Source organism: Dreissena polymorpha, chromosome 6, assembly GCF_020536995.1.
Source record: "Dreissena polymorpha isolate Duluth1 chromosome 6, UMN_Dpol_1.0, whole genome shotgun sequence".
NCBI classification, from domain to species: domain Eukaryota; kingdom Metazoa; phylum Mollusca; class Bivalvia; order Myida; family Dreissenidae; genus Dreissena; species Dreissena polymorpha.
Genome location: NC_068360.1, coordinates 95,311,725 through 95,330,749, shown reverse-complemented (window position 1 = coordinate 95,330,749; position 19,025 = coordinate 95,311,725). Strand labels below are relative to the sequence as shown.

Sequence of the window (19,025 nt, the reverse complement as noted above, 5' to 3'; positions counted from 1 at the left end):
AGGCCGCATAATCGCTTCCTTGTACTTTTCAGGAAAGACACCTTCTGACAAAGACAGTTTAATGAGTTAAGTTAGTACGGGTAAAAGTGCCGTGGTATATGTTTTAAATAACTTTGTGGGCAAAACAGCAAGCTCAGATGATGTGGTATTAAGCTCCCTTATTAATGTTTTAACTTCATCTTCGGTCATATCTTTGAAGCTAATAAGAGGAGGAACATCCCGTGTGGTTGGTGTGAATTGTTTAAAATCACGTAAAGAGTCGCGAATGACTTTAATTTTATTTATGACATAATCTGCGAACTGGTTTGCAAGATTTTTTCATCGGATACCTCTGTAGGTAATGGTTTTTAAGGCTTTGTTCCACATAACTCTGAAACTAAACTATACAGTTTTTTCGAGTCACCTTTAGTCATTTGATGATGACGGTATTGATAAAATAATGAAATTATATACATCTCATAAAACACTTTTACTAATAACATGCTATTTAAAAAGCTAATATATTTAAATGTGAACTGTGAGTTTAAAATACAAAAATTGCGCTACGACACAAATGCCCAACTGTGAGCGAGTTTTTCTGTACTTATAGTTGTTTTTTTGGTCCCGATTCATTTTCCGGCAATAATAGTAATTTGGTGATTCAGTTTCAAAGAACTTAAAAGTACTGAAAATCACTTTTCAAAAGTCTTGTGCAATTAGCCATTTTTCCAGGCCTTTTATTCAGTATCTGCCACTAAGGGTAAGGATTATTTTTAATACAAAATTACAATTTTACTTTTACGGCGCTATACTTAGGTTATAACGACCACCACAAAAACAATGCAAACCAAACATTTGGCAAACTTAAGTATATTTCTTTCTTTAAGATTGCCTCTTTTAGATAAGCATGCAATAAAAGTCTTATTATTTATGTTATAATAGATTATTTTTGTTAAATAAAGTTTTTTTCACTGAAGTTTAAAGTTGTTAATTGAACCATCGGCAAAACGCCTTTGATCATTTACAGACAAGTGAACACAATATAGCCAAATCGCATTATACAAATACAAATGCAATCATGTTTGTAAACACAAACTACACTAAACCATATTGAAACATCGTGTAAAACGTGTATGACTTAAAGACAACTAATAGTGAAAAGAGAGTAGATAGACAATATATTAGGGTTACATACAATATTGATTTAAGAAGCAGCAAATGCTTGTATTTTTTCTCTTGGGATTTTATGGCATCAGTAAGGAATCTGGCAGTAATTTGTTTATTTTGATAAGTTTTATAACTAAGAGCATCCTGCTTTCATATAAATGGATAGAGCAAATTGTCCTACCGGTAGTTCACCTAAAACAGCGGCATTTGAAGTCTGTGAGCGTACACATGTAGTAGTTTTACAGAATTTAAAATTGAGTTTATCGACTTCATCAATATTATAAAGTCCCCATAATTCAGATGCATATAAAATAATCAAACAAAAAGGAGTAAAATGGCAAATTATTTGTTCTACTATTAAGCTTCGCTAAAAATATACCGCAAATGAGTTTAAGCTTTTAAGGTTTGTTCATTATTTGCCTATATTGCTCTTGATATGTTACCAGTGTAATGTAGGTTAAGGCCCTATTTTTGAAAATAGGAACAATAGCACAATTACACAATGTTTGAGGATAAAAACATATATCTTGTATGTAATTGGTAATTTTAACTAAATACGGGTCAATACACTTATAACAGTCAATAATAGTTTTTGAGAAAAGTTAATATCTCATCTTTTTTTCCCATTTTCCCATGGGATTTTTCGTTTTATTTTGGATTTTTTTTTTGATGGGATTGTTTAAATTCTTTTTGCATGGAATTTTCCATAAAAAATATACGTTTGTTTATGCAAAAGTATCGATTGTCAGTATTGTTAAGGTATTTGTTCTGATTTTCATTCAATTCTCTTTAACAGAAAATTAATTCTATGCGTACAGGGGACAAAAATCGGAAAACAACTTCAATGGGAAAACAAAACAATCATATGGACAAATGAAAAAAAATCCCGTGGGAAAGGCTATTTCGATCAAACCCATTATAATTAAAAAGATGACTTGTGCCCATCAATAAATTATCACATAGAAGCAATTATCGCAATGTGTATCCATACGGAAAACATGCATTGTTATTTCAAACATTTGTTTAGATAGAGAATAATATGTTGATGACGTGGATAAAGAATGGTTATCTGGCAAGTCGGAGGAAACTGTTGGGTGGACCCGATAAGATCCTCCGACGAGCCAGATAACCATTCTCCATTCACGTCACCAACCTATTATTCTATTTATCCTTTCACAAATTTTCTTTTTATATTATGCTTTTTTTACCGTTCATTGACATTGTAAAAGAGTTTAATGTAGCGCACCTCTAATGGGCACATATCCAAATATAATTTAATTAATTATTTTCTTAATCAGCATTATTTCACTGAACTACATGCACATTCGTATGTAGGCTTTCCATGCTTTTTAAAAAAATATACCGATGTTTTCAAAACGACCCTCACGCTCGGCTGTTGTCCAGTTTATTTTCACCCCTGGGGTATATAAAAGTTCCATAATTCATTCAGATTTCCAAATATGGGCATGCAGTTGGTGTGTTCAGATGCAGTAAAGGTGTTTAAAGTTTAAACAAAATGAAATAAGTATTCTTTTACAGACATTTATTTTTTACAATTTTTTATCTACGGAATAGCGCCATGAAATGTAAGTGATTTCAGCCAAGTAAAAATTGGGTCGGTTAAAAAGAATGTGTCATAAAATTCAAAATAGTATCATTTAAGTTATATTTTAAACAATTTTTTTTATAGAAACATTATATACAGCAAAAATACAAAGAAATAGACAGATTTACCGTTTACTTTTTGAAATAAAAATAAAATTGCAACATGCACCATTCGTATTTTCAGCAGTAAATTACCCAATTTAGTCAAAAACTTGTTTTAATTTTAAAAATTGAAGGATGTTCTTACAATTTTCAACATATTTGACAATAAACATAGCTTATATGCTATATTAAATCAAATTACGTTAGAAAAGAAATAAAAAGCGTCGCAAAAAGTATGCGATGTCGGCAGGATTCGAACCTGCGCAGGAAGATCCCAAAAGATTTTTAGTCCATCGCCTTAACCACTCGACCACGACAACTTCACATCAGTGCAACCTTAAATTAGATATCCATAAGTAAACAGGTAAAAAGGCTCTTAGATCTTTAAAGAAATCGCGAAATCGTATTTTTCAGATGATAATTGGATCAAAGTCAATATTTATAGTAAAAATAATGTATTCTAAATGAATTAGGTAAACACATATCAAAATTCGAAGTTTGAAAAAAATAAAATGCATCTCTCGGAAATAACCGATCATTTAAGATCGGCAATGATCGTAAAATAAATCGCGGGAAATCATTAGAGGTGCGCTACCTTAACTGAAGAGTTTCGCTGGAATAATGACGTCATTTCGTAAAACAATGACGTCATTTCACGGTAAAACAGAGATATAAGGTTACCTGGTCATCTAGCCTAATATCTTTTTGGATATTAGGTTACCTGGTTATCGGGCTGATTCAAAGGCATGTGACAGGATAATAATCAACATGTGGCAAAAAAAAAACAACATAATATGATAATAGGTGCTACCTAATTTACGGGCAAAAGCTTATTTGATGTTTGTTAAAGATAACACGGGTAATATATGTCTGCACATTATCTTCTTCTTCTTCTTTTATAATAATGGCTATGTTCAATACTGATACATTATGGCCATGCGTGGGGGGTTAAAAAGAAATAGATTGATAGGTTTCCCGAGTTACTCAATCCACTCAGGAAAATCCTATCAACAGTGGTAAAAAAGGTGCAAAACCTAACACCTTAAGCCCTTAAGACTTAAATATATACATATACAACTGTGCATGTGGTGAGAATATTAGTCGGGTTAAAAACAGGATAAAAGCAGAAGCATGTGATCTAAGGAAGGAACACTGATGTAGACAGCACTGATTTAAATCCAGGGATCGTATCAGCGCTGACTACATAAGATGGAAGTGTGTTCCATTGTACAACTGTTCTTGGAAAGAACGAAAATTTGTGGTAATCAGCTGTACTTGGTGGTACATTGTATTTGGTATGCCATGTGATGGTGATGGCGTGAGTGTCTAATGTATGGAGTGAGATAGTGAAGGGGATTGACATCAACATGATTATATACTATTTTATAGAACAAAATGAGTCTAGCTTGTTGTCTTCTTGATTGCAAGGTATTCCAATTCAAATCCTTAATTATATTTGTGATTTTTTATCATGCAACAAAACATTCAATTTCTTTACAAAACAATATGTAATTTAGCAAAGTAATAAAATATAAATTGTTTAAATCTTAAACAAGTTTATGAAGCTATGCTTTTTGTATAGTAACCCCTTGTACTGTTTTCAAACTCTTAAACATGTATTTCATTTTTTGTTTCCATTTTTCAAAACAATGTTAGAATTAAAAAATAATAATAAAAAATCTCGCGAAACTGTGTTTTATCGATGTTTTCCATATGCAGGGATGCCATTTATGTTTTAGGGCGAGATTATTTCTAAAACGATTTTATTTAACTTAAGCATAAAAAAGAAAGGTGCCGTACTTCATTATTTTGGTCCCATGTCTAAATCATCGACAACGTAAATGTATCCCCTGCATATGTAAATGAAAAACTTTTTGTACTTTAAGTTAATTAATGTTAATAAACATATAAATACAACAATGCTTGCGGGAGTATTTGCGTCTATCTTGAAAGAAGTGCATAGACCTCATTCACTGCGCAAAATTACACAGAGCAGAAATATCACCTTTGGCTTTGGACACAATACTCTTTGCATATCTTCCGCACTGTTAGAGCTTATGTCATGAAATGTGGTAAACTTATTGTATTTTTCTGAATCCTCAGGAATTAACAGTTGGTAAAAACTATGACTTATGGCATACACAGATTGAACATTACTAGGTTGGTGCTAAGGAGAAAATACTAGTAGCAAAAATTTAGATTTATGATGAAGACCCACAGCATAAGCTTAACGCTAAATATATGAGTGTACCTGTCACTTTATGTGTGAGACAAAAAATAAACAACAACATACTTATTATCACAAATTTACTGTTATCAACAAGACTTGTTTTACCAGTAAATAATTTACCAAACCATATTTAAATAAAATATAATCAAATATTTTTCACCTGAATTTAATTACATTATTTCGTTTATTTTCATTTCATTTAATTCATTTTCATGTTTTGAAAGTAAAGATATTCAGTCATTATGGAATGTGATTAAACATATAGACAGCAGCTGCGTATTGCATGTGAATGAGGCAGTTTCCACATGAATATGATTATAAAATAACAACCCGATTATTAAACTGCATGTACATCCCAATTGATTTAAGTCAAGTTTCTGTATGTTCAAGCTCATAAACAAAATAACACATTCAGTATGTTCATTTATACCCTTATCTTCTCGCTGTTGTTTCTGTGCACTCAACACATGTAGTATTAGACACACTGTTATGAGTTTGCATATATTCGGTAAGTTCATACCACCCGTATGTAAATTAAAAAACACGCTCAGTCATGGCACTAAATGTCAATGAGTTGACTTAATCAAAGATGTAGAACCAAAAAAAATACTCCACTCATCCAGAACGCCTTCTATGAAGAAATAATTACAAGCAGTCATCAAATAAAATGAACACCGTATCCTACACGTTCGCTTCTTATATGGTCTTTAAAAAATTAATCAGAGACAGTTGACAAGACTAAACTTCTGCTTTTCGCTTATTTACAATTTTTTCAAAGTGTCAGTATAATGTGCAAAATAATAATGGTAATACACAACATGGTCTCAGGTGTGTCAAATGAATTTTTAGGCAAGGATAATTAATTATTAACACACTCTTTTGTAATAAAAATATTGCAAAGTGTGCTACTGGCACTGCATTATGCACATTTATATTTAAGCAAAAATTAACATCCTTTTATATAATAAACAAGAAATCTTATGCTTAAAAACAACTTAGTAGATATTGTTTAATGTATTACTCAAAGTCATCATCACACAATGAGACAACACAATGGTCTCTAAACAGAGTGGGCTTTTTAATTGTGTCATACATTTTATGAATTAATACTAGTAATATAAATACAGAAAAAAACGTCTAGAGCTGCCTGGGAACTATCATTTTTAATATCAACAATTCATTTGACATGCCTGATTGCAAATTGTTAATTTCAATATTCTTTCACATTGTTTTCACACCTGATATTTGTTATGCTGTATATTCTTTTTGCTTACAAACATACAGAGTCTCTTCACAATAATTGCAGTTTCTTTACAGTCCACTAACGTTGAACATTACAGGGTCACAATTGTTAATGTTTCAGTCCCGGTTAAGCTTTATAGGTCCAGAATTGCTTCGTTGTTGAGTACAAAGCACGCAGTCAGTTGTGCTCAGCAGAATGCTGCATGGAATGTGTGAAGTCCAGCATTTGACAGAGCAGCTTCTAAAAGAAAATAAAAAAATATCCATAAAATGTACAAATGAATTAGTCTATTTTCAAATGTGTATGTAAGCACAGTTTGATTTTTTACAGTTTGAAACAGTTTGGTACGAAAATGATCGAGTATGAGTCGGAGATGCAATATTGTTTACAATCACAACGTAACTTAAAACATCACAAAAGAAAGGGTCTTTAGAATAATCACGTAGAATATACTCAAGAAATAACTCCAAAACTTAATAAAATGATAACTTTTATGTTCCATTAGTTTGACTGAATAATAATGACCTTAAATTTAAAATCGGCGAAATTTGTATGTGCCGAAAACAGTTCCCATGTTATCAAAGTTAATCTTTAGTAATATTATATAGATTGATGTTTTATGTAACAAAACGCGATATTTTAATTAAATAATGACTGACCAATCGAGTGCATTCCATTAATTTATTAAATTTCAACAATGTAAACATCCACCAGAGTATGTCAGTTTCAATTTTTACTTCTTAATGACGTATTGACGAAAGCAGTGACGTCACACAGACATGTATAGTTGTCGACGAAAGAAACGCGGCCGTTGATGTTGTGAACAAATTAAACTTTTAAACAATTGTTTATTTATGTGAAGGGATAATATTAACTATAGAATATTGGGTTCATTGAAGAAGTTAATTCGAAACTAATCTTATTCGGTATTGTAAACCAGAAGTACGCACATAATATAGACGGGTTATCTTTTTTATGATTTTGTTAACAGAATCTAGAGCAATTTTCAATTTGCAATGCATTATGGGAAACAGAATGTGTCACACAGGGAGGCAAACAGACGTATTTTGATCGTAGAAAATCATAATACAATAACATAGAGTACGATTCGCTACTTAATAATTACTGCCATGCCGTATTATTTCATGAGGAATGCATCTACGTGTCATATAGCGTTTGTCGAAGTGTCTATGTTCTCCAGCGCTCTATGTTTTTCCATGGCGAAAATAGGTGACGGCAGAAATTATTTGACTTGTATCCCTATAAGGTAATGTCTCTTTGTATTTCAGAAAAGTGATACAAATTAACGGTCAACGCCCGCTTCGCGGGCTTTTGCCCGTATTACTCCCTGAAAATACAACACAGACATTTTATCCAACGAGCATGTTATGGTAGAACACATCAATAGTCAAGTTCGGCATCAGGTCTATTGTAGAATATGTTACGATTAATAGTTCAAACGCTATCAGTGTATGTAAGCATCAAGTGAATTCAGCTCGTAGAAAAGATTTATATTGTTTACAGAACTTACTATGCATACTGTAAACAACCGTGTTTACCGCGCAACAAACTCGCAAACATTAAGTAAAGTATATGACCAACTGTCATCCTAAACTGAATATTAAACTGTACACATAATGTGTTTATTGATTTTTTGTTAAGTAACGATCGAGTAAATGATAAGTGCGATAGTAGCGTATGTATAAATGCATGTTTATGTTTTGTTTTAAACCTAACCGTTTGGCCATTGACACAAGCCTTTACATAGATATTTGACAATATAGGTTTTAGCACATGATGCTTGTTTTCTTGCCTGCGATTTCCGATAGCGACGTTACTAAAATTATGATTATGACATAGCATAACATGCGACGTTGTGGAGTTCACAAGTTATGAATGTGCTTGTAATTCACGTGTTTGCAGCTGGTCTACATACTTTATACTAAAATGTTTTACCGACTTATTGACCATTATGCTCGTCACAAAACGAACACATAATTATAACTTTAATGGAATACGAATGTTTCTGTCAATATACTTAACTAATCAGAGAGCGGTCTGTAAAAATATTCACCACCAGCTAGATAACCCTTTTAAACAAGCGTAACATTGTGTATTAAACAATATATATATATATATATCACACACGCACAAGCACACCCGCAAGCACGAACGCAATAGCACATGCACGCGCTCACACACTCACACGAACATGTGTGTACATTGTTTATTTATTTTGTAATTATATATCTGAACATGTATTAATTAAATTGAAGTTAAATTGAAATCAACAGCAATTGAAATAGCAGATTATACACATAATTATCACCATGTCGTATTACTAAAACAGAAAAATAGAATGCTGTTCTATAATCATATGTTGTTAGTTTTGTTGCACGGTGTTTGTTTAAAGCTGATCGTTTATAAACTTGAAAGTGTCAAGTTAACATATTCCATTTCTTGGTCGAACTTATTTTGTTATATTGAGGAGGCATTAATATTGTCGTCGGAAAGTGTCCTGGTGTGTTCCCAATTAACGTGAGGTGGTAGATGCACATATTTCATCTCTAATTCAGAGCGCCATCCATTAGTGTTTACCTGAAGCTGACCTGAAGCGTGATGTTGATAACAGTTTTTTAAATATATCATACGAGCAATACAATACCATAAGAAATAAATATGTGTAGCATATGTCACCGAGACCAATGCCGTTTACCTATGAATAACACGCCGCTAAATAAATGTGAGCGTATATATATATAAATAAATAAATAAATAAATATATATATATATATATATATATATATATATATATATATATATATATATATATATATATATATATATATATATATATATATATATATATATATATATATATATATATATATATATATATATATATACAATCCAGCGATTACTAAATCTCATTCACATTTACAAATTATATATTATATCAATACGATATAAGGTAAATTTCTACATTTCGAAAGAACTTTGATCTCAGTATCATGCTAATATGTTAGCAATCAACGCGAAGACATTTCAAAATAGCATTTTCTCTGCAAAATAAAACAATTTAGATTTTATAGCAGTTTCACATGTAGTAGTGAGACATGATTGTCCTCGCATATAAATACTATCATTACCCCCACCATTTTAAAGTAAGTTTATAAATATTACCAACACTGTACGATGAATAACTGCCTTCGGTTGTATTGCCATGTTTTTTTCTGCAACAAAACTCGATATTTACATACACATAATTAGTAAATTTTTAGTAAGTTTATCTAAGCAGTTTGTGACGAGATGTCTTTTGAAGTTAATAATATATTTAAAAGATCATTTCAATATATAATTTGCAATAAAACAACGTACAAATCTTGTCCAAGGTCTTCGTATTCACATGTACTTCTGGTGTTTTGTTCTGCAAAGGTTAATGTGAAGTGTAAACTTTATAAGCGGTAGTACTTTTTTCTTGTTCACTTTATATGTTGTATGTATAAGAAATATCGTTTTAGGATACAGCGGATAAAATGAAACAAGATAAACAAAATACTCACAACACGTAAAATACACTTCACACCTTAAATATTCATGTATTACCTTTTATCTTACATCTCCGAAATATAATCATTAAGGTAACGATGATACAAATAACTGTCATACCACCTATAGAACCACCAATAGCCTTTGAAACATGTCCTTTGTCGTCTGGAATGATATACGTGGAAATATTGAAATAAAACACTACTTGTGAACTCAATACTGTCAAATTATTTCAGCAAAGACTGCAACTGTATTTACTGTTTTACAATAATCTCAATTTTCCAATTTCGACCAAGGTCGATATTTCAATATAGTCAGTCCAAGAAGAGTTTCCAATTATATTTTCAGCTCGCATTTTAACTGTGTATGTGGTATTTGGCTTCAACCCACGTAGTGTGTGCGTTGTACTATTTGCGGGTCCACGTATTGCATTCCAAATTTCAAGATTGGTGTCAGTGTATTTTATAATTAAACGTTTGTTGTTCTCCGCAATTAAAACCAGGTATCCATTCGAGTTTTATTTCAGAAATTCCGCTACGTACCACATTCACTGCTTGTGGATTTTCAGGTTTCGCTAAAAAAATATTTAATAATAAATAATTGACTATTAAGCATTGGTTGTTGCAGTAATATACACTGGTTTGGAGTTATTAGTGCAGACACTAGGAGCGAATTCGACGGTGGCTTGATATAAATATGTTGAATAATGAAACGTCGGCTCGTATAGATTTATCCTAAATTTGGGTTTGTTTTCCAAGAAGAATCAAAAATGAGGTTTTGAATTTCAACTACTCTGAATGATAAAAATATTAATCAATTTTATGTATTTTGTTTACGCAAAAACTAATATCAAGCATGTTTTGGTGACGCCAGTGTAATGTTTACTCAATGTGGCGTTATTATTAGAGATGCACACAGTACACATATGCTTGCAATTGCAAATTTAAAACGTGTTAAATAAAATTAACGGTTTTGTTTAAAATCTAACTGTCAGTTACAATACTAGTGTTGTTTATTGTATTATTTAATGCAGACTTGATCTGTGTTTCTTTCGCGTTTAGTAAAATTACCATCTGCTACTTGAAAAGCACATGAATATCCACAAATGCACACAACGACGAGAGAACTGGAATGTCTTTGTCGAGTTAAAAACTATGTTATGGGCATCATTCCAATACGTATGTACAAACATCGTGAGCTATTTAAAATATTGTCATGTTCATGAAGTGTGAGTGTTATGTAATCTACGTAGAAAACAAAAACTGTAAAGGACGCCATTTATAAATTCCATAGTAAACTGACAGTTACAAATGAATGAATAAAATAATCTAAAATATGTTGTAAAAGAATAAACCTTTAGCGTGCAGTGTCAATACTTCAGACGTTGAACCGATTTTATTCGACACGTTCACTCGATACATTCCTAAGTCGTTCTTCTGAATATTGTTAATAGTTAACTCTGTCATCAAACCATCTACCGATACGCCGATCGTCATTATATAGGATATCCCATCCACCAGATACACCCTTTGGCCACGAAAAATTTGTTATACTTGGCTCCCGGTAGGCCTTTATGGTAAACGTTAGCACAGCTGTGTCGTTAGGAGCCATGTTAAGAGTTTTAAGAAGGGGTGCAAATGGAGATGCTGTCGGAGAACCTTGCAGAAGAAACATAATTGAAATTATTTAAGAGCCTAGACAAAAAATAAAAAGCAAGCAAAATTTAACAAGATTGCAAACTTACATTGAATCAAAATAAAGAGATTCTCCTCCTGCAGGGTTGATGTATGCACATTGCTTGCCACATATGTATACCTTCCAGCATCATATTCACATTTTGCTCGATGTAGATAAGCTGTAACATTCTTAGATGGCGCTATTGATCGGTTGAGCTCTAATTGTTGTTCACCTGTCGCATTTATTATATGGGTACTAGGATATGGATCACCATCGACTTCACAAATGAGTTCCGGTGATTGATTCTGATGGATAATAATGGTTCTGCCTTTTAACGTGTTTGCATAAAAGTGTTTTATTCTTGCCGCATCTGAAAGAATGTCATATCTGAATACTTCCGTGTCTATTCCGAAAGTATAGTTCATTACAAATAAAAACACTAAAATATATATATAATATGTATAATATGAAACTTATTTTACAGCTAAGTGTACAATTCTTTAACATATTTATACCATTTTTTATTTTACATCGTATTTATTCAAATTTGACTCGACTATGGGCTAGTTTTATATGGTATAATTGCTGTATACTCGTACAAATATATGTATCGTACACAACGCTGTGTGGTTACCTTTTGTTATAGCATAACCAGGGCCAATAATCGAGTAACTTTGCTTGTGATATAAAGGAACACATTGAATAATGCATAGGAATTTAGAACTACTGTGATCGTAACTACCTTGCGTAATGCATTTTTTTAATTTTTCAATATCCTCGGTTATTTACTTACACTGAATATCGAGATAGAATTGGGATTTACTAGATCCATGCACAGTTTTGTTTCCAATAGACTGCATGGTATTCGTTGCCTGGCATTGGTAATCACCTTCATTTGAGCACGATCGATCTTAAAGGTCTCGCCTGTTTTTACGAATTTGCGATTACTGTCGAGTTTGTTCCAAGTGAAGTTGGTGTGTGGTGGTTGCCGAAAGTTGCCAGTTTGCATACAACATTTAGCGACATGTTGATTACAACATTTTGTTTGTCAATAGACTGAACGGCAGGAGGGTCTGTAAAATTTAAAATGAAAAAGATGTACAAACACAACACAGTGAACCGTGCTATATAAACGAATAATAGACTAAGTATTATTTCATACAAATCATTTTGTAAGATAACTTACATAAAACATCCAGTTCAATTGTTAGTTTTTCTGATTTGGAAATACTGTAGCCTAGACTGTCGACCATGGTGTTCGTCCCTGTGCATGTACCAATCTTATTTATGCCAATGTTAACGCTGTTAATAAAAATATTATTTTCGCTTTTGTGGGTTGAAAAGCCTTTCCATGATATATATGATGCTGGTTGGCTATTCGCAAAGCACGAGAGTCCGAATGACCAGCCTTCAAGAACCCGCAGTACTCGGTTGATCGCAAACGTATTATTGAATAATACTGACATATCGCGCGGACCATCTGAAATACGAACAACCCTAACCTTAATATTGACAAATATATTTGATGCGCACAATTTGCAGTTGTATGAATCTGAAAAGAGTATACATACATTATACACGCAGATGCAGTGATATATTATTGCTGCCAGTGACATTTCCATTAAACGTGGTAGTCATTATATTCTTTGCCATACACATGTATTTCGTTTGAGTTAGTCGTGAAATATTGTAGATTTTGAGACTGCTTCCTTCGACTCGATCATCCCATAAATATGTTGAAGGTGGCAATCTTGAATCAGAACAGTTTAACATCTCTAAACTGCCTTTTATTACAGTTATGTTTACATCTTTTAATAGAGTTCCAGGTTTTGATTGGCCTTGCAAGATGTTGTAAGTGAGTTTCAAAAGGACAGGACCATCTGAAAAATCCACAGAAAGGATTTATAATGTATTGTAAAACACTTTTTTTTACATTTAAAGACTTTAAGTAAAACTATGTGTTTGTTGTGTTATAAGGTTATGTTTAACAAGACACGATAGCAAACAAATATAATTTGTATGCAGATTATTTATCTGTACAAGCTTAACTTCGAAATATATGGATCGGTTCGTTCGTTCAGGCATACCATCTATGATATTGAATGCCTTACAAGTCAATTGCGTATCTTCCTTAATATTGTTTGCCGTTAGAATGTTGGACTGCCCATGATATACTTGCCACAGGGTTGTAGCCGGAGGTTTCGTGCCACTTTCGCATATTTAACGCAGTGAATCTTCTTTAACCAGTCGGGTAATGTTTTCAGCAATACTTCTATTGTTTTCAATGTTTTTGCGAACAAATAACGGAGGATCTGGAACATACCACGTTTTAAGGAAATATAACGTTTTTAATTATTTTCGATTTTATTAAGCAATAAATAAAACAACGTTATCAATCATATTATACAATAGTTGTATTAATTATAAAAACGATATATCCGAATAGTACAGTGCCAAATACTCACTCAATCATAATTATATTGTAAATATTTCATCGTGTGATTTTAAGTCGGTTATTGTTGCTTCTATAATACATAAAGACGCTTACATGTTATATTTAAATCAATAAACGTTTGAAATGTCGTTGACTTTGTTCCTGCTGTTCCATCTAGGGAATAATAGTTGTTTGTTGCGTTGCATGACATTTTCCCACCATTTGCAGTATGGTTAAATTGTATTATTACTGTTGCATTTCCGATGTACCACCTGGGTAGAACCAGCGGTACCGTGGAGATGGATATGAAATAGCGGAGCATTTAAACTCAGCCGACCCTCCTTCAATTATTATTGCTGTCATGGAAACATTGCTGTTATTTATTGAAATAATGGTCGTTGTTACAGGAACTAAAAATAGAAAAAAAATGAATGCAATAAAGTGAAACATTTTAAGTGTGATCTAACTTGAGCGCTTATTTATGCATTTAACCATACTTAGTGGTCACCTTAGTATAACGGTCACTGGAATATATATTAGATTATCCACGACATATTGCATGGCTATATCAGCGCAAAGCCACTATATTATATTCCAAAAACAAACTTTAACCTGTGTTAAGCGGTCAGGAGGCAGTCACTGCGAAGTGCAAAAGGTAAACATTCAAATCAATCTGCACTGTTGTATGTTACTCTGACGTCATAGCGTCTTCTCTGCGTCTATTTTACGGCTATATAATCTGATTTAAATAACTGCATTTTTTATAATTAATGAGACTAATTGGATGTCAGAGTATTACAAAGTTTTGGTAATTATTGCTATATAAATGACAGCAAACAAGTGCTTAAAACCTTTGATTACATAACTATACATGAATTTGAAATTTACATTTACGGATCATTCTTTAAATTTGCATTTGAGTGTACAATTCCATTTACATAAATTCCAAATAATAAATCAAGTGCTGTGAACCTAAGTTCCTAGCTTTCGAAAAGCGAGTCAAGTGTATGAAACTGTTTAAATCTGGAAAAAAAATGGATTATAAGTGAGCTATGTGGTAGACGTACGAGAGTGTTCAGTGTAATTTAAGTCAAGAATGAAATGATTGATGAGTATGAGTCAAATGAAAATGTGAGTTTGATGGGTCCAAATATTATGGACACGAACTAAAGTTGATTTAACGATCTTGTTTTCAAGTTCTTTACCGATGTTACTGCTGGTACCATCCTAGTACAGCAGTCACCAGCCTGCAACGTCCACTTTGATTACTTTCTTTGATATGTTTATATGTTCTTTACGACAACATAACTTGATGGTGTTATAAAAAGTTTAAATAAAACACTTGCAATGAATTGTCATGTATGTCCGCCTGTGTATTGTAATGTTCGTTGATTTGAACAAATAAGAGACTGTGCATCTTAACTCTTCGCTGGTGATTGAGTCAGGCGTATATCTCAGAATGCTGGCTGCTAGATCAGAACTGTATGTATAGCTAGCCATGCCAGTAATGTTCCGGACTGCTACAAACCAGTGAATACGTGCAGCAGGTCTACTTGCCGATGTTATGCAGGTGAACACTGATTGCTCTTTGTACACAGGATATGTGACGTTAGTCTGTGGATGTAGTGTCAAGTCGGTGAGATTGACTGCAAATAAGAACAAACAACATTCCAAAGATCGTTTTTTGTTCACAAGTTTGTTCAAATATGTACATTTATACAGTAAACGATTATTGTTAAGTTGATCGGGCGGTGATATTAAATGATGTAATTTTACACATTGTTCTTTTCGAAAGTTGTAATATGTGTATGCTTAGCAATTCGGTCCATTCAGCATCACGTCACGTCGTCTGTAGTCGATGCCAAACATGTTTATTTAGCACTTCGTAGCTGAAATAGCTAATGCAAGTTTTATTAAATTTGATAAGCAATTTCCAGTAATGATTCGTAAATAAATGGGTTTCATATGAATATCTGAAAACAAATGTACGACTTGCACACACAGAAAAGTGTTATTAGAAACATCATGGCGGATTTACCAATGACTGAACACACATGTTCACAACGTAAATTCATCTTCAGTTTATTTGAATGTGTTTAAAATAATAGCCAACACACCGGCAGAGTTTCAGGTAAACATGTAATTAATTATGAGAAACCACTATTTTTAAACACGTTGTGATACAATCATTTTACTTTTTATGCAAATATCTAATTGACTATATATTTAGTTTTCCGTAAAGACACATGTGAGCTAGTATTAAGACATTATATTACGGTCCTGAGTTGTTATATGTATTACATATGTCTATGTTGATGTTAAATATACATAAAAGTTTGTCCAAACCACTCTCTGAATATAAGCGGATGTATTTCTTACATGGAATATAATTGATATCGGGCGATATCTTAACAATGAGGTAATTTGCTATTTAAAAATATATAGATATTTGTGTGGCTTAAGATTCTTGCAAACAGTAGATTAGCTTAAACATGACTTTAACAATAGTGTATTACATACGTTTAATTTGAGATATGAGAATGTTCTTCGATACCATAAAACAAGCAATGATCTTTCAAACACATTGTATGATCCATTAAACGCAAGTTAACAAAGTATTTCACAAATAAGAACGTTTGATAACATCTAATGTCTTTTCAACTGTATTAAATGAGATTTGCATCGACATTTAATAGTGATATAAGAATTTCATTTTAACTTTAGTCATAAATGAATTCCAGTATATGGCACACAGTAATTCAATTCAATGAGTGGACTTTCCAGACATTCGCATAAATAGTATGATAGCATTGTATTATAAACCAACCGTCACATAAAGAAGAGATGTTTAAAAATAGGTTTACTCTACAAAAACTTCATAATTTTTGATAATTCAACACAATCAATTAAATAAAAATTATAAGAAAATGATGGTTTCTTTATTTGTAAATATACCGTTAAACAACTACGCTTGAACTATGAAACCGCATAAACCAATATACAGGTATTACTGACGTACACGCCCAATGTTTGTAGGCAAATAGACGTCCTTTGACTATTGTCATTTTCTTTAGAGCAGTTAAATTTTCCATCCGTTCTTACATTGTATGAAAGTATTGTTATGTATACTACCGTAAACTCTGAGGTAGAAGACAATTCGTAAATACCAGACACGTCTTTGCTTATGCCGCATATTATGTTTCTCATTATCGAATTGCACCACCCGATGTATACGTTTTCTTTGTAGCATGATACTTTATCATGTTTACCGACATTAATCCAATTAACATCGAAAGTCAGTCTGACGTTTACATCGCCACGATAAGCGTATGTTTGCATGCAAGAATCTGTAAAATTATTATGCATGAGATAAGTAATCTAAGTTTACTACTATTTTTACATGCGTGAAATTTTAAACGTTTTAATCTTAGTTTTAATTAAATTTAAATACCTGAACGGTGAATAGCTACCAAGAAGATTGCACACATGTGTATTAAATCAGGCAAAAACATTGTTCATGTTTTCGCCTAACGCGAGAGGGAAATACTGACACACAGAAGGCTAACTCATTCTAATCAAAACTCTAGCGTTACTTTTCAAGTAACTTTTGGTATGCTTCGCGAAAATAATGCAATTCATGTTTGTTTAAGTGTGGGATTCAAGCATTGTTAACATACCGCCAATAAATGCATTGTTTATGAATGTTTTATAACTTTTTATATATCTTTAAAACAGGTTTTATTGTAAATAATATGTGAAATTCTATTATTTGGTGTGCGTTCTAGTAAAATTGTTCAACGTATTTTTTCAAGACACATGTTCCGATTCTTTATAATTTTACTACGTTTGTTTAAATATTCTGTTAATCGATTGCTTATATTGCAATTTCGATTGAGCATTAAATGATTCGTTTGATGTCTTCGCTTTGTTTCATAATATAATAAAAATGATAAATTCTGTGAAAACAGAAAAACACCTTTTCACAACGTCATGGGCATATAACAGAATAACCATGAATGCCTACATGTGTGTTCTAGTATGTTTGTCAATGTTACAAATTGGTACTCTTCGTTCCCATGCTTTTTTAAACGTACAACATGCAACATTTACAATTTTAAGACTTATTCCTATATAAAAAATATGATAAAATAAAATGTGTTTATAACATCGTGATCACATACTAGCGCAAGAATAATCCACAAACAAATTTCAAATATATTCCTGTATATTCCTGTAACAGTGCCGCAATGTGGGCCTCATTCGGCCTACCAAATGGACCACCTTTATTTGTCGAATTGTCCATTTCGGCTTGTCTACAAGTCTGTGTGTGATTGTCCTTATAATTGTAGTACTTCATAAATACTTATACAAAAATAAGTAGTAGACGAAATTAAAATTACTGTAGAAGTTGTCATAAAAGTACACGTAGTAGACGTGGTAGCAGTAATAGCAGTATCAACAGTAATAATACGGATGCCTTGTAAAGCTTGCCGCTGGTACGTAACCCTTGGGTCGTCCAGCTCTCAGGTGAAAGGATACTTGCAAGAGGTACGTCAAAGCCTGCGGCATCCATACATACACATGAGAGACTCTTACGAAGGAGGAAATCAGAGCTCGTAACTCGAAATAGAAGCCTGTAAAAAGCCCTGTCCCCGTCGGCAAGCCAATTTGTATGCCCAATGTGCAATAAGAACTAACACGCCCGCATCGGCCAGCATATCCACAGCAGGCGTTGCCCTCAGACGTGACACACTTCTAAAATCTGATCTGCACACCAGAAGTCAAAGTAGTAGTAGTGGTACAAGTTGTTGTAGTAGTAGTAATAATACAACTAGTTGTTGTTAAAGTAACATTAGTGGTAGTAGCCGTAGTAGTAATAGTAGTAGTAGTAGTAGTAGTAGTAGTAGTAGTAGTAGTAGTAGTAGTAGTAGTAGTAGTAGTAGTAGTAGTAGTAGTAGTAGTAGTAGTAGTAGTAGTAGTAGTAGTAGTAGTAGTAGTAGTAGTAGTAGTAGTAGTAGTAGTAGTAGTAGTAGTAGTAG

The 19,025-nt window shown here is 32.5% G+C and overlaps 1 protein-coding gene and 1 non-coding gene across 2 annotated transcripts in view; both read right to left on the bottom strand.

Annotated features, from left to right (window-relative positions):
• LOC127835910 (hemicentin-1-like) overlaps nucleotides 1–19,025 on the bottom strand; it is a 225,199-nt gene that overhangs the window by 53,933 nt on the left and 152,241 nt on the right. The window lies entirely within an intron of this gene.
• Nucleotides 3,092–3,173, bottom strand: Trnaf-aaa (transfer RNA phenylalanine (anticodon AAA)). Its single transcript has one exon. It is a non-coding gene; the product is annotated as a tRNA-Phe (tRNA).